This window comes from Sapajus apella, unplaced genomic scaffold (genome assembly GCF_009761245.1).
Source record: "Sapajus apella isolate SASKATOON/1434 unplaced genomic scaffold, GSC_monkey_1.0 scaffold40, whole genome shotgun sequence".
Classification (NCBI taxonomy): Eukaryota; Metazoa; Chordata; class Mammalia; order Primates; family Cebidae; genus Sapajus; species Sapajus apella.
Genome location: NW_022436980.1, coordinates 19820116 through 19834386, shown reverse-complemented (window position 1 = coordinate 19834386; position 14271 = coordinate 19820116). Strand labels below are relative to the sequence as shown.

At 40.7% G+C, this 14271-nt stretch overlaps 1 long non-coding RNA gene across 1 annotated transcript; it reads left to right on the top strand.

The window, feature by feature from the left end:
• The first annotated feature begins 258 nt into the window (after positions 1-258).
• LOC116565556 lies at positions 259-11780 on the top strand. Its single transcript, XR_004275497.1, has 2 exons — positions 259-289; positions 11697-11780. It is a non-coding gene; the product is annotated as an uncharacterized LOC116565556 (long non-coding RNA).
• Positions 11781-14271: the final 2491 nt, after the last annotated feature.

The window sequence follows — 14271 nt, the reverse complement described above, 5'->3', positions numbered from 1 at the left end:
TCTTTTAGCACCTGAGTTCCCCACTGGGAATAGTAGGCCAGAAGTCCTTCTAGGGTGTGTGATCTTTCAGAGAAGATAAAAGAGATGATCCGGCTGTGCGCAGTGGCTCACGCCTGTAATCCCAGCACTTTGGGAGGCCGAGGTGGGCGGATCACGAGGGCAAGAGATCGAGACCATCCTGGCCAACATGGTGAAACCCTGTCTCTTCTAAAAATACAAAAAATTTAGCTGGGCGTGGTGGCGAGCACCTGTAGTCCCAGTTACTCGGGAGGCTGAGGCAGGAGAATTGGTTGAACCCGGGAGGTGGAGATTGCAGTGAGCCGAGGTCGTGTCGCTGCACTCCAGCCTGGCGCCTGGTGACACAGTGAGACTCTGTCTCAAAAAAAAAGAGATGATCCCTGGGACACATGGTTGCAAAGCCATGAGAGATTGGGAAAGGAGGGTTGGGTGTTGTCTCTAAGAGTTAAAAAGTCATCACATGCCATAACATGGCCATCACACCATCCCCAGTGTTAAAATACGTGAAGGGTTAAAATGAGGAAAAGCATTTTATGGAATTCCTGGGTAAAAAGTCAGAACCCTCACCTAGTCTGTGACCTAATAGCCCTCCAGTGAGAGTCAAGAAACCTTGTTTCTGATTCTGGCTCTACCATTCGCCAGCCTTTAGGTCTCTGGCAATCACCGTGTCCTTATCTCTAAAGTAAGGAATTGAATTGAACGAATCATGGGGCCTTTCTGGCTGTCACATTTTATGAATCCGGAAATGGAAACGTGGAAAGCTATTAGGTCGGTGCAGAAGTAACTGTGGTTATTGTTATTGAAAAGCAGTGTCAAAAACTGCAATTACTTTTGCACCTGTTGTAACCTGTTGTAACGGAGTGAGCACGAAATCACCACCATGACAAAGACTAGGCCAAATTGCAGGGTCTTTATTGCCAGCGGCCACGGAGGACTCATGTCTCTCTACCCCGTGGCCCCAAAAGGAGGGTGTCAAGGCATTTTATGCCCAAAAACCACCTCCTGGGCAGGGGTGAGGGCAAGGGGCTTCGGACATTCCGAAGTGGATTTTGGACATTCTGTAAACCACCCCCTGGGTGGAGATAAGGGTGAGGGGCTTCGGACATTCCGAGGGCCAAGGGACTTTGGACATTCCGTACATCACCTCCTGGGCGGAGATGAGGGTGAGGGGTTTTGGACATTCTGATTGTTACTTAAGTGGTTCACCGAAGTCAAGATAAGCGTTAGTTTACACATTGTCTGGGTAGGGTGGAAATGACAGACCTTAGTTACTTATTACAAGTTGCAGGGGCCAAGATGGTGTTGGTTTGGACTGCTTGCCTGTCACATCAGGGTTACAGAGAGCAGTTTCAACAGAAAGCCGAAGTATGGTCGAGGTAAGCAGTTTGTGGGGCTTTTACCGTGTCACACACCAACCTAATAATTTAGTGCAATGTAAGTCACAAAGACCAGTATTTACTATGACAGAAAAGGAAGGAGGATTGCATGAATCCTTGAGGGATAACCCAAATCTAGAGGAAAGGAGGCAGCCTTGCACACAGCTGGAGCTGAAATCTGGTCAACTAAGTCCTGAAGGCTCCCTGGCATTCCACAAGCACTGGCAAATCCAGAAGGCTGCCTGCCCAGTTTCATACATGTCATAGTGACCCTGAAGAGTCAGGTGAGCAGATTCTTCAGGCCCCAGAACTGGACACATTCATTTTGTTACATAAGTTTGAAAAGAGCAGATGTGACTGGCTGAAGGTTTATCTTGAATAATGCCATGAACCTTAGGGCATTTCGGGCATATGAAAATGCCCACATGCCACAGTCCTCGGGGATCACGGCGTTCTATCCCATATATGTCCTATGTCTCAGAGCTGTTTGCTAGACCCGCAAGATTCTATAATCTTGGCAAATTTGGGTTTCAAAGGAGTGAGTGAGCGAGAGATCAGCAGCAGTTACATGAAGCTGGCGTCACCGGTACCTAGGCCTGAGCAGAAACTCTGGGAATAATTAGCATGAAGCAGATTAAGCCTGGAATTTTGAAAACTAAGTGCAAATGGTCTATAGTCTTTGTGAGTGAGCAGAAATCTCCATTCCTTCTCGTCTGCACACAGAGACTACAAGTAAAATCAACTCAGCGAGTTCTCGAAGAACATTTGGTTCAGGTCTAAGTCCATACTCTGGGACCATTTGCTTCTAGTTCCTAAAATGAGCAATACATTGGAACACTATTATATGATCTTATGGTTCTGTTATTGGATCTGTGTTTTATGACTAACAGTTTTATGGAATGACATGAAAAATTAGCAAACTGTGAACTTCAGCCAAAATTAGACAGTCATTTTCTTTACTTGTTCTGGGAAGCCTTAGATCAATAAGTACAATTTGTGAAGGTTTTGATTTATAAAAAAGTGTTTCAGTAAATGTTCTGAAACCAAGAAAAATATATTATTACAAAAATATAAACATTTTTCAACTCTAGATCATGGGATGAGAAAAATTAGTTCAGGCTACACTTAACCTCTGGGTACCAATGGAATCAATCATTCAACCAATGAGTGTTTATTAAGCAGTTACCATGTGCCAAGCAGCGTGCAATACACTAGGAATACGGTGGTACTCTGCAGCAGTACTTAAGCCAAAGACTCAGTCTTCATCAAGCTTACATTCCCGTGGGACAGACAGTCAACAAATAAGTTCTAAATTTGAGGCAATAATAAGTGATACGAAGAAAAATATAGCTGGGAGGGAGTATAAAGAATGGTGGGGTGCTGCTGTGGTTTGCACACGATTTGTTTGTCCCCATCAAGCCTCATGTTGAAATTTGGTTATCAGTGTTGGAGATGGGGCCTGGTGGGAGGGGTTTGGGCCATGGGGGCGGATCCCTCATGAATGGCATGTTTCCATCCTCAAGGTAATTAGTTTGCACTCTGTCAGTTTCCCAGTTTTCCTGAGAGCTGGTATTGAAAAGGGCCGGGCACCCCCTCCCTCTCCTACGTCCTTTCTCACCATGTGATCTCTGCACATGCCAGCCCGCCTTCCCCTTCTACTGTGAGTCCAAACAGCTTGAGGCCCTCACCAGAGGCTGATGCTGATACCATGCTTCTTGTACAGCCTGCTGAACAGTGAGCCAGATAAACCTCATTTCTTATGAATTACCCAGCCTCATGCATTCGTTTATAGCAATGCAACAGACTAAGACAGGTGGGGGAAAGCACCACTTTCCAGAGGGTGGCTCTTCCCCAGAGGTGCTCCTCTGACCACCCTGGGAAAATAGCCCCTGACCTTCTGCCTGGCCCTCTCCATCATTATCAGACGTTATAGTGTTTATATATTTCCAGAGCCTTTAGCTCTGAAAGGAAAACCCTTATCAAAGAAGGGATAAGGATAGAGGTTTACTCCCTTATTTTATATTCATTTTTTTTTTTTTTTTCTTTTTTGAGACGGAGTTTCGCTCTTGTTGCCCAGGTTGGAGTGCAATGGCACGATCTCGGCTCACCGCAACCTCCGCCTCCTGGGTTCAGGCAATTCTCCTGCCTCAGCCTCCTGAGTAGCTGGGATTACAGGCACACGCCACCATGCCCAGCTGATTTTTTGTATTTTTAGTAGAGACGGGCTTTCACCATGTTGACCAGGATGGTCTCGATCTCTTGACCTCGTGATCCACCCACCTCGGCCTCCCAAAGTGCTGGGATTACAGGCGTGAGCCACCGCACCCGGCCTATATTCATATTTTGTCTCCATTCTTCCAAAAACCTGGGATCTCAATTCCTGAGCTTTTGTCAAACTCTCTTCAAGTATCCCATGCTTCATTTGTCATTACCAAAGTGGAGAAAATCTTTACATAAATCAGTGTTTGATTTCTAGTGCAAGTGTTAATGTAGGGAAGACTGATGGACATTTTATAAAGCACACAAAATCCTAGGGATGCAAAGCCTCCGTGGCTGTATACATAGGAAAGTGAAGGGTGGGGACTGATTATTAAGCAATATCAACTTTGGCTGTTGACATGATGCCAACTCCTTAGTGATTCCTGTAATTCTCCAATCTCCTTTGCCTGGGAAGCCGCAACCTCTGATTGCGCTAACTTCCAGCTTCTTGTTGAAATGGGAGACTGGGTCATGGCATACTCCTCATCATTTTGTTTCCAGAGAAGCTCACTAATCAAGTTTGTATTGATTGTATCTTGGATGTGGATTGATAAGGTGGAGCAAGAATCAACGGATGCTATGGGAACAAGAAAAATAAAAGCTGAGAGGTGGGAAATTCTCCCCAAATACAAGAAAATGATAGATTGAAAGTATGAAAGAAAAGTTAATACACATGAAGCATATATCCAGAGATTCTATATTTTGTTTCATATGCATTACAGGTGGAGAAAATTGAGAGAATAGAGGATAAGTATAATGTAAGAGAATTTTCCTTAATAAACCGCAATGAAGGGAGATTTTTGCTTTAAGCTTGGAAGGGTGTTTCAAGAGATTTGCAGTGGAGAGAGTGGATTTCTGGCAATAAAAATTTAAAAGCTTGATCTTGTTTTATACTTTTAAGTTCAATTTGTGAATATTGTTATTCTAAATCTAGCAAATGTTAACACTCATTTTTAAGAAGTCTTTAATGTTTGAATATAATCTTAACTAATTAGATTTCCTTTTAAGCATTTTATTTTTTTGTGGGAGACTGAAGTTTTATTATTACTCATATCAGTCTCCCTGAGCACTCAGGGATCAGAGTTTTTAAGGACAACTTGGTGGGCAAGCATACTCATGAAGGCCTGATTGAGATTCCAAGGCTTGTATGACAAAGGTGTTAGTATTGCCAACTTTAGCTTTATTAGCACATTTAAGGGAAGCACAGCTAGCTCTACATGTCTCCAGGCCTTACCTAGAATATCTAATGACTCCAAAGCAGGAAAGTTGAACAATTTTCAAAAGTCAAAGAAGCAGTTTATGACCTTAAAGCATTTGGCAAAACTGATATCTGACCTAATTTAGACCAAATATCTAAATTTTGAAGACATTTTAATTTTACCAATAATATTTAAAACTGTCTTTATTTCTGAAAGATCGCTAAAGTCACATGAACAGAAGGAATTAAAAAGTTTCTATTTTTCTGACAAAATATTTTATTTAAGAGCTTATTTTTCTAAGCCAATTAGTCAGAGCTCTTTTATCTAAACATCACACATCCAACACATAAATACACAGAGAGACAGACAGAAGTTCCAGCAGTTGGAAGATTTTTTCATTTGCCAACTTCTTAGTTGGATTACTGGCTTGAGGGTGTATTCCTTGGAGGAATAGGCCAGGAAAGCACATAGATTTTTAAGGCCTAATAAGCAGGCACAGATGGAAGGCAAAAACATATTCCCCAAATTAAGGGTGCTATTTTTACGCTGCATCCTGGATCCCCCCAAAAGATGAAAATACTTCAGGAGAAGATAGTGCAATGCTTCTGCCATGCATTTCATTCAAACAACCCAAAGCCAATCAGCCCACTTTGTAATCAGCCCATCCCCCATGGGAATCTCATCTCTTAGTGGAAGGTGGAGATGTTTCCATACCTTCCAGGTGGCCAAGAACATGCTTCTCTAATCCAAACATCAAAGAGTCAAGCATCTAACTCATCTAACTGCTATTAGCTGTCTCTTCAAGTATGTTTCCTGCCTGGTTATTACACACCAAGTTTAAAAGCTCTCCCATAACGCAAAGTAATTTTCAATACCCCCTAAAAGTTGAAAACATTAGGTAACATAATGTAAAACAGAACAGAATCTTAGATTTTGAGAGGGATTTATTCTTTTTCAATTCCTCAGCTTCCCTGAGGAAAACAGAAGTTTTTCCCAGAATGAGGTCTGTGGCACCTCCTCTGTTTTTTCCCAAAGAGTCCTAGGCTGTTAGAATTTATCTTAGGTTCTCTCATGTGGGCATCAAGAGTGGCAAAAAGACAAAATGGAGAAAAAAATTCAGTCAGCCACAAAGAAAAGTAAGATCCAAGAAGAGAAAAAAATCATGAAGGTCTTTTAAATATATTTATAGCTTGTATATCCACTTTTAATGAAGCTGATTTTAACCACAGAGCTCTGCAACAATCCATTTTCGTGCTGCTGATGAAGACATACCCGAGACTGGACAATTTACAAAAGACAGAGGTTTAGTGGACTTAGTTCCGCATGGGTGGGGAGGTCTCACATCATGGTGGAAGGCAAGGAGGAACAAGTCACATCTTACATGAATGGCAGCAGGCAAAGAAAGAATGAGAAGGAGGCCAAGGCGGGCAGATCACGACGTCAAGAGATTGAGACCATCCTGGCCAACATGGTGAAACCCCATCTCTTCTAAAAATACAAAAAGAGTAGCTGGGGATGGTGGCATACACCTGTAGTCCCAGCTACTCGGGAGGCTGAGGTGGGAGAATTGCTTGAACCCAGAAGGTGGAGGTTGCAGTGAGCCAAGGCCACTGCACTCCAGCCTGGTGCCTGGTGACAGAATGAGACTCTGTCTCAAAAAAAAAAAAAAAAAAAGAATGATAGAGAAGTGAAAGTGGAACCCTCTTATAAAACCATCAGATCTTGCGAGCCTTATTCACTCCCACAAGAACAGTATGGGGGATGATTCAATTATCTCTCACCGGATCCCTCCCACAATATGTGGGAATTCAAGATGAGATTTGGGTGGGGACACAGCCAAACCATATCGAGCTCTTTAAAAAAATGTTTTTTATATCTCTTATGACACCATAGGCAAAATCTTTTTACTTTTTCATAGTGCTGCCCACCGCATGAGGAACGTTTTCCATCCCAGCTGAAGCAAAATACACATAAACAAATCACCTCATTCAGCACTCAATTATCCATCTGGCAAGGCTGAAACTTTCTCCCGTTGGTTCCTGTTGTCTTTCTCTGTTAAAATAGCCTTACTTTAAGAAAGTGATTTGTTTATGGCAGGCAACGTTGGGGAATACCTAGACAGCTCATGAGATATTAGACCTGGGGTACTGAATGGGACAGGAGTCGTGACAGTGACCATAATGGCACATTTGAATCTCATTACAGTCACATATCAAACCCTCTGCATAGATTGTTTTCCAGCCTTCTATGTACTGGGTGTTCACCTTCCTGAGTTGGAGTTATAATTACCTGTCTTTTCGGCCTACACATGAAAATCTGCAACTCCCACCCAGGATGTCATGTCACTTGATGAGATATTTTTTAATTCTGTAGCCTTTAAGAAATTTAAATAGATTTTATTTTAAGTCTAAAGCCTTCCAAACATGATGTAATCCTGCATTTTTTCCAAATATGTTGCCTATCTCATAGGACTGCTTAATTTTTATAGCTATTAAGGAAGATAACCTAATGAATTCTAGGTCACCCTATTTTATTTTAATTATTAATTCTTGAATTTCATGTTTTTAAACTTTTATTTGCATTTGACATAAAATGTGTATATTATTTTATTTTTATGCCTCTAGAAATATGCATTTATAAGAATTTCATAGCTATTATGTTTAAATGTTTAAGTAATATTATCATAATACTAATTTAATCCTATGCTAGGAATTTAAAAACATTAAACATTTTTAATTATTATGAGTGCATAATAGTTGTACATACTAATGGGATGCATGTGATGTTTTGATACAGGCATACATAATATAATGATCAAATCTGGGTAATTGGAATATCCGTCACCTCGAAATTTTATCATTTCTTTGTTTTGGGAATATTCCAATTCCACTGTTTTAGATATTTTAAAATATACCGTAAATGATTGTTAAGTATAGTTGCCCTATTGTGCTACCAAACACTAGATCTTATTCCTTCCCTGTACTTGTATTTTGTACTCATTAACTATCCCTGGTTTATCCTCCCCCGCAACCTCACTGCACTTCCCAGCCTCTGCTAACCATCATTATGCCCTGTATCTCCACTAGTTCTTTCTCTAAGGTAGTTCAACCAACAGCTCTGAGATTGTACCTCAGTATTTAATGCCTTTAACCTTTAGTGCCTTAAAGTAAGGATGACATGTTTACTGAGTGTGTGTATGAACTGTGGGAAGAATTACGATGGTTAAGGCAATGTTCCAATGGAGGTGAAAAAGTGCTCCTTATCTGAGTCCTCTCATGAATTTGGGTTGTTCTGCCTGTTTTCACATCTTCTAAATGGAGGATTAAAGATTTCAAGTAAAAAGCTGAAAGTGCAACCCAAATAGCACCTGATTTGCTGAAGCCCAAATACATACAGCTTCTAAAACATACAAGAATAAGCTCACCCATGTAATTAAGGGGCTTAGCAATTTAGGATGGAACAATCCTCTTTCACTGGCTCAGAAATCGACGCAGCTTCCTTTTGCCTTTGATACCGAGTCTAAATTCATTAACGTTATTCTCGAAGCTGAGGCTACTTGAGTATCTAATCAAATCAAATAATGTCAATTGCATGTGATTCAATACACTCAACTTATGTTCACAACATAAGGCTTTTATCAATCAGGCTGACCTGTTCTCTGTTCTCCCAAAACATTTCATTTTAATTCCTATATCTATGTTGAATTAACCACCCTCTCTTCCTTCAGCCTATCAGCTTAATTCTGAAGATTCTTTATGGCCAAATTCCAAACTTTCCCTCCTACTACTTCATACTGCTCTCTTCTGTCTATAAATTCCTGCAGCACAGAGCCTAGGGAATTATTGGATCATATGCTATTTAGTCCTCTAATTATCATTTTCCATAAATGCTTCTCACTACATTCTAATTCCCTGAAGAGAACCATATTTCTTTGATCTCTTTTGTAGCACCTGAGGAATCTTTCTTAACATGTAGTATTGCATAGGGAGTCTAGGTGCAGAAGGAAGAGAGAAAGTCTAAGGAAGATATTATTAGTATGTCCTCAGATGTTGTCCGAAGACCCTGACACTGGAGAGTTAGTGACTTGTCCAAGAGCGTGTGTTAGTGGCCAAGCCCATCATCAGATGTAAGTCACCGGGCACCAGAAGGGAGGGCTCTTTCCACTGCAGCGGCTATGCTATTCCATAGCGAATGGCTCAGTTCCTTCTCAGATGGACCTGCCTTATCCTGAGGACCACCCATCTCCATACCCCCGCACCTTTTCCTGTGTCCCATTCAGAGGAAGAGATGCCAGCTTCTCTTAAAGTATCTCTGGTGTTTGATTCTGGTCAGAGATTCGAGAGAAGGAGGATCACCAGGACAGTGATGGCCAGGGCACACAAGTCTCCCAAGAATAAGACACCCTTCCCCACTTCCCACGCCTCACGATAGGTGTCTAAAGGATGATTGCAGACTAGGCTGAACCGTGGAAAAGACAAGAGCGATGCTGCTGCCCTCTAGTGGCAGAGTGTAGAAACACAACTCATAAGCAAACGCCAAGTTCACATCCTAAAAGACGCATCCTTAATCCAAAGAAGTCAGACCACAAAAACAGAGTTTGAGTTATTTTTAAAAATCTTAGGTTTTAATTTATTAGTACTTTGATCCATTATTATGGGTGAAATTGTGTTCCTCCCCCACAAAATTCATATGTTGAAGTCCTAACCCCCAGTATTTTAGAAGGTGATCTTATGTGGAAATAGGATCATTCCAGATGAAGTTGGCTGAGGCCATACTGAAGTAGGGTAGGCTCCAATTTAATATGACTTATGTCTCCATAAAAAAATAGAAATTTTCAGACACACACACACACACGCACACACACACACACACGTGGAAAACACCATATGAACATAAAGGCAGAGACTGGAGTGATGTGTCTACAAGTCAAGGAATGCCAAAGATTGGCAGCAAACCACCAGAAGCTAAGAGGGACACAGGGAAGAGGTTCCTCTCCAGCACCTTCAAAGGGAGCACAGCCCTGACAGTAGCTTGATCTGGAATTTCTGGCCTCCAGAACTGTGAGACAAATTTCTGTTGTTTAATCTGCCCGGTTTGTGATACTTTCTGATGGCAGCCTTAGCAAACTCATACGACCCCATTACTTTAACATTAGTTTTAAGCTTAATGTCTTTAGACTTCAAAATAAGGCATGCAAAATGGTACCTTGAGGGCAATATGGCAAATGCCTGGGATGAAGATATTATCTACTCCAAGTTTTATTACCTGCCATAAAATGCATTGTCTTTGTTGAGAAACTTACTGACAACTTGGTGTAGTTACCCATTTGTACTGTTTTATGGGCTCACCAGATTGGCAAGTTTCCTTAACAAGTATTTTTATCATTCTAACCTTCAGTGTTTATATTTGTAAATCATTTATTAACTAGTGATTTCTGTATTGTTGTCTATCATGTCTTCTAATGTTTTATAGGCTTCCTAACCGAGTATCCTTGAATATCACACATTATTATTAAGCTTTTGGGGATTATGGGCCTTCATATCCCGTAAAATGCATGGTGCTTAATGCAGAGTGGTCCCTGTATTAGTTCTCCAGAGAAACAGCACCAATATACACATGTGGGGTGGGGGAAGAAGAGGAGGATTTTAAGAAATTGGCACAAGTGATTGTGGAGGCTGACGAGTCCCAAACCTGTGGTACTTTCTTATAGTAGCCTTAGCAAACTAATAGAACCTTATTACTTTAACATTAGTTTAAAGCTTCATGTTTTAGAATTCAGAATAAGGCATGTCTTTGAGACAGCAGGCTGGGAAGAGTTAATGTGATAGTCCAAGCCCAAAGGAATTCCTTCTTCTTTGGAAAAGGTTAATCTTTTTTTATTAAGGTCTTCAACTGGGCTAGGCAGGATGGCTCATGCCTGTAATCCCAGCACTTTGGGAGGGCAAAGGAGAAGGACTGTCTGAGCTCAGGAATTCAAGACCAGCCTGGGCACTGTAGACAGCCTGTGTCTACAAAAAAATTAGCCAGTGCTTGTAGACAATATAGACAGCCTGTGTCTACAAAAAAGTTAGCCAGCTACTCGGGAAGCTAAGGCAAGAGGATTGCTTGAGCCTGGGAGATTGAGGCTGCAATGAGCTATGATTGTGCCACTGTACTCCAGCCTGGGTGATGGAGTGAGAACCCGCCTGGGAAAAAAAAAAGGCCTTCAACTCACTGTATAACAATATGGTTTAGATGTGTGCTCCCTTCAGGTATCATGTTGAAATGTGATCCCCAGTGTTGGAGGTGGGCCTAAAGGGAGGTATTGGATCATGGGGCAGACCCCTGGTGAATGACTTAGCACCTTCCCCTCGGTGACAGTGAGTTCTCCGAGCGTATGTGAGATCTGGTTGTTCCAGAGGGTACCACCTCTCCTGCTGTCTCTCTTGCTCTTGCTGCTTCCATGTGACATGCTGGCCTTCAGTCATGATTGTGAGCTGCCTGAGGCCCTCTCTGGAAACCGAGCAGATGTTGGCACCATATTTCTTGAACAGCTGCAGAACCACAAGCCAATTAAACTTCTTTTCTTTATCAGTTACCCAGCCTCAGATGTTCCTTTATAGCAACACAAAAATGGCCCACTACAAATGAGGCCCACCCGCATTATGGAAAGAAATTCACTTGACTCAAAGCTGACTGGCTTAAGGCCAGGCGTAGTGGTTCATGCCTGTAATCCCAGCACTTTGGGAGGCCGAGGTGGGTGGATCACATGAGGCCAGGAATTCAAAGCCAGTCCATCTCTACTAAGAAATACAAAAATTTAGTCCCAGCTACTCTGATGGCTGAGGTGTGAGAATCACATGAGCTAGAAGGTGGAGGTATCAGTGAGCTGAGATCGCTCCACTGCACTTCAGCCTGGGCGACAAAGCAAGACTCTTTCTAAAAAAAAATAAAATCAAATCAAAATTAAAAAGGTATCCTGACTTAAATGTTAAATGTTAATTTTCATCTAAAAATATCTTCATCTTCATCTCTGATTGAGGAGGACATTCAAGAACGAGGCTCCCTTTGTTTGATTGTTCTACCAGTTTTTGAGATGTTCATGTCGGCATTCAAGACTGTACAAGAGGAAAAGAGAGTGGTTGGAATTTCCAACGTGATCTCTAATTTCTAATGCGATCTGAAAATCTGGGAGTTGCAATCATCATTTCTGCCCATTTTCCAATAGCCGAAACTTAGTCATATAACCACACTTTGCTTCAAGGAAGATTTGGAAATATTGTGACTTGCTCTCAGACCATTAGGCCCCTAAAATTAATGAAGTTCTGTGTGTTTTTTTTATTTTGAAAAAATAAGAAGGAATGGATAGATGCCAAGGTATTTGATAGTCTCTTCCAAAACACTCAGGCAAATGAATAACATCCACACATTGAAAATCTTGAAGAAATGAGATAATATAAAATCATTAGGGAAAAAGTAGGGAATTTTATAAAGAAGTTGAAGCTTCAGCTCAGCATTAGGATTTTAATCCAGTTTATCAGAACTTCTGCTGCCAGGTTACTTGTAAATTAAAGAAAAGTAAGAGACAATGTTAACAAGCATTAAAAAATATTAAATAAAAATACCGTCACAAAAAAATCTGAATAATTTTTGACGAAATATCTGAATACTAGGGCCTAGCCAAGTTGACAAGTAAAATTAATTATCACAGCCTCCAGGGAATCCTGTCACCCTGAATTCATTCTTTGTTTAGCATGAGTCCAGATCGGCCTTGTGACAATTCGTTTTTACAATTTTTTTTGTTTGTTTTTAAAAATTTTTTATGGATACATAATGTCTGTGCGTCTTTATGGAGTACATATAATATTTTGACACAAGCATATAATGTGCAATGATCAAACGTAGGTAATTGGAATCTGCATCTTCTCAAACATGTATCATTTGTTTGTGTTGGAAACATTTTAAACAATTCTTCTAGCTATTTTAAAATACCCAATAAATTATTGCTAACTATAGTTGCTCTTTGCGCTACTGAGCATTAGGTCTTATTCATTCGATCAACCGTATTTTTGCACTCAGTAACTAGCTCCTCTTTGTCTTTCTTCCTCACTGCCCTTCCTACCCTCTGGTAACCACCATTCTACCCTCTATGCCCATGAGATCAGTTTTTTTTAGCTTGTACATGAGTGAGAACACGTGACACTTGTCTTTCTGCGCCTAATTGATTTTACTTAACATAATGTCTGCCAGTCTCATCCACGTTGCTGCAAATGACAGGATTTCATTTTTTTGTCTTAAGGATGCTGAATGGTTTAATTAAGAGTCACTGTTATTTTCTTTTAATTGATTTATTGATTTCAATTGTGATATAGATCACTAGTTTTCTATTAGCTTTTTAAATATTATGGTCCTATGGCTTTATAAAGCAATGCTATTAAGCTAATATTCTACAACCTAAAGGGGAATTTGTTTATTGTGGCTTTTGATGTTTCTGGAAACATTAATTTTGGTATAATGATTCTTTCATTTCTTTTTTTTAAATAACTTTTCCATAGGTTATTGGGGGTACAGCTGGTATTTGCCTACATGAGTAGGTTCTTTAGTGATGATTCGTGAGATTTTGGTGCACCCATCACCTGAACAGTGGACGCTGCACCCTATTTGTAGTCTTTTATCCCTTGCCCACCTCCCACCCTTCCAAGTCCCCAAAGTCCATCGTACGATTCTTATACCTTTGTGTCCTCATAGCTTAGCTCCCACATATCACTGAGAACATACAAGGTTTGGTTTTCCATTCCTGAGTTACTTCATTTAATAGTCTCCAATTCCATCGAGGTCGCTGCAGAGGCTGTTAATTCATTCCTTTTTATGCTGAGTAAATAGTCCGTCATATGTATCTACACCACAGTTTCTCTATCCACTTGTTGATTGATGGGCATTTGGGTTGGTTTCAGGATTTTGCAATTGCCAATTGTGCTGCTATCAACATGTGTGTGAGTATATTTTTCATATATGACTTTTGTTCTTCTGGTTAGATACGCAGTAGTGGGATTGCTGGATCAAATGGTAGTTCACTTTTAGTTCTTTAAGGCATCTCCACAGTTTTCCATAGTGGCTACACTAGTTTACATTCCCACCAGCAGTGTGGAAGTGTTCCCTCATCACTGCATCCACAGTCAACATCTACTGTTTTTTGATTTTTTAAATTATGGCCATTCTTGTAGGAGTAAGGTGGTATCACATTGTGGTTTTGATTTGCATTTCCCTGATCATTAGTGATGTTGAGCATTTTGTCATATGTTTGTTGGCCATTTGTTACATCTTCTTTCGAGAATTGTCTATTCCCACTTTTTGATTGGATTGTTTGTTTTTTTCTTACTGATTCGTTTGAGTTTGTTGTAGATTCTGGATATTACTCCTTTGTCAGATGTATGCATTGT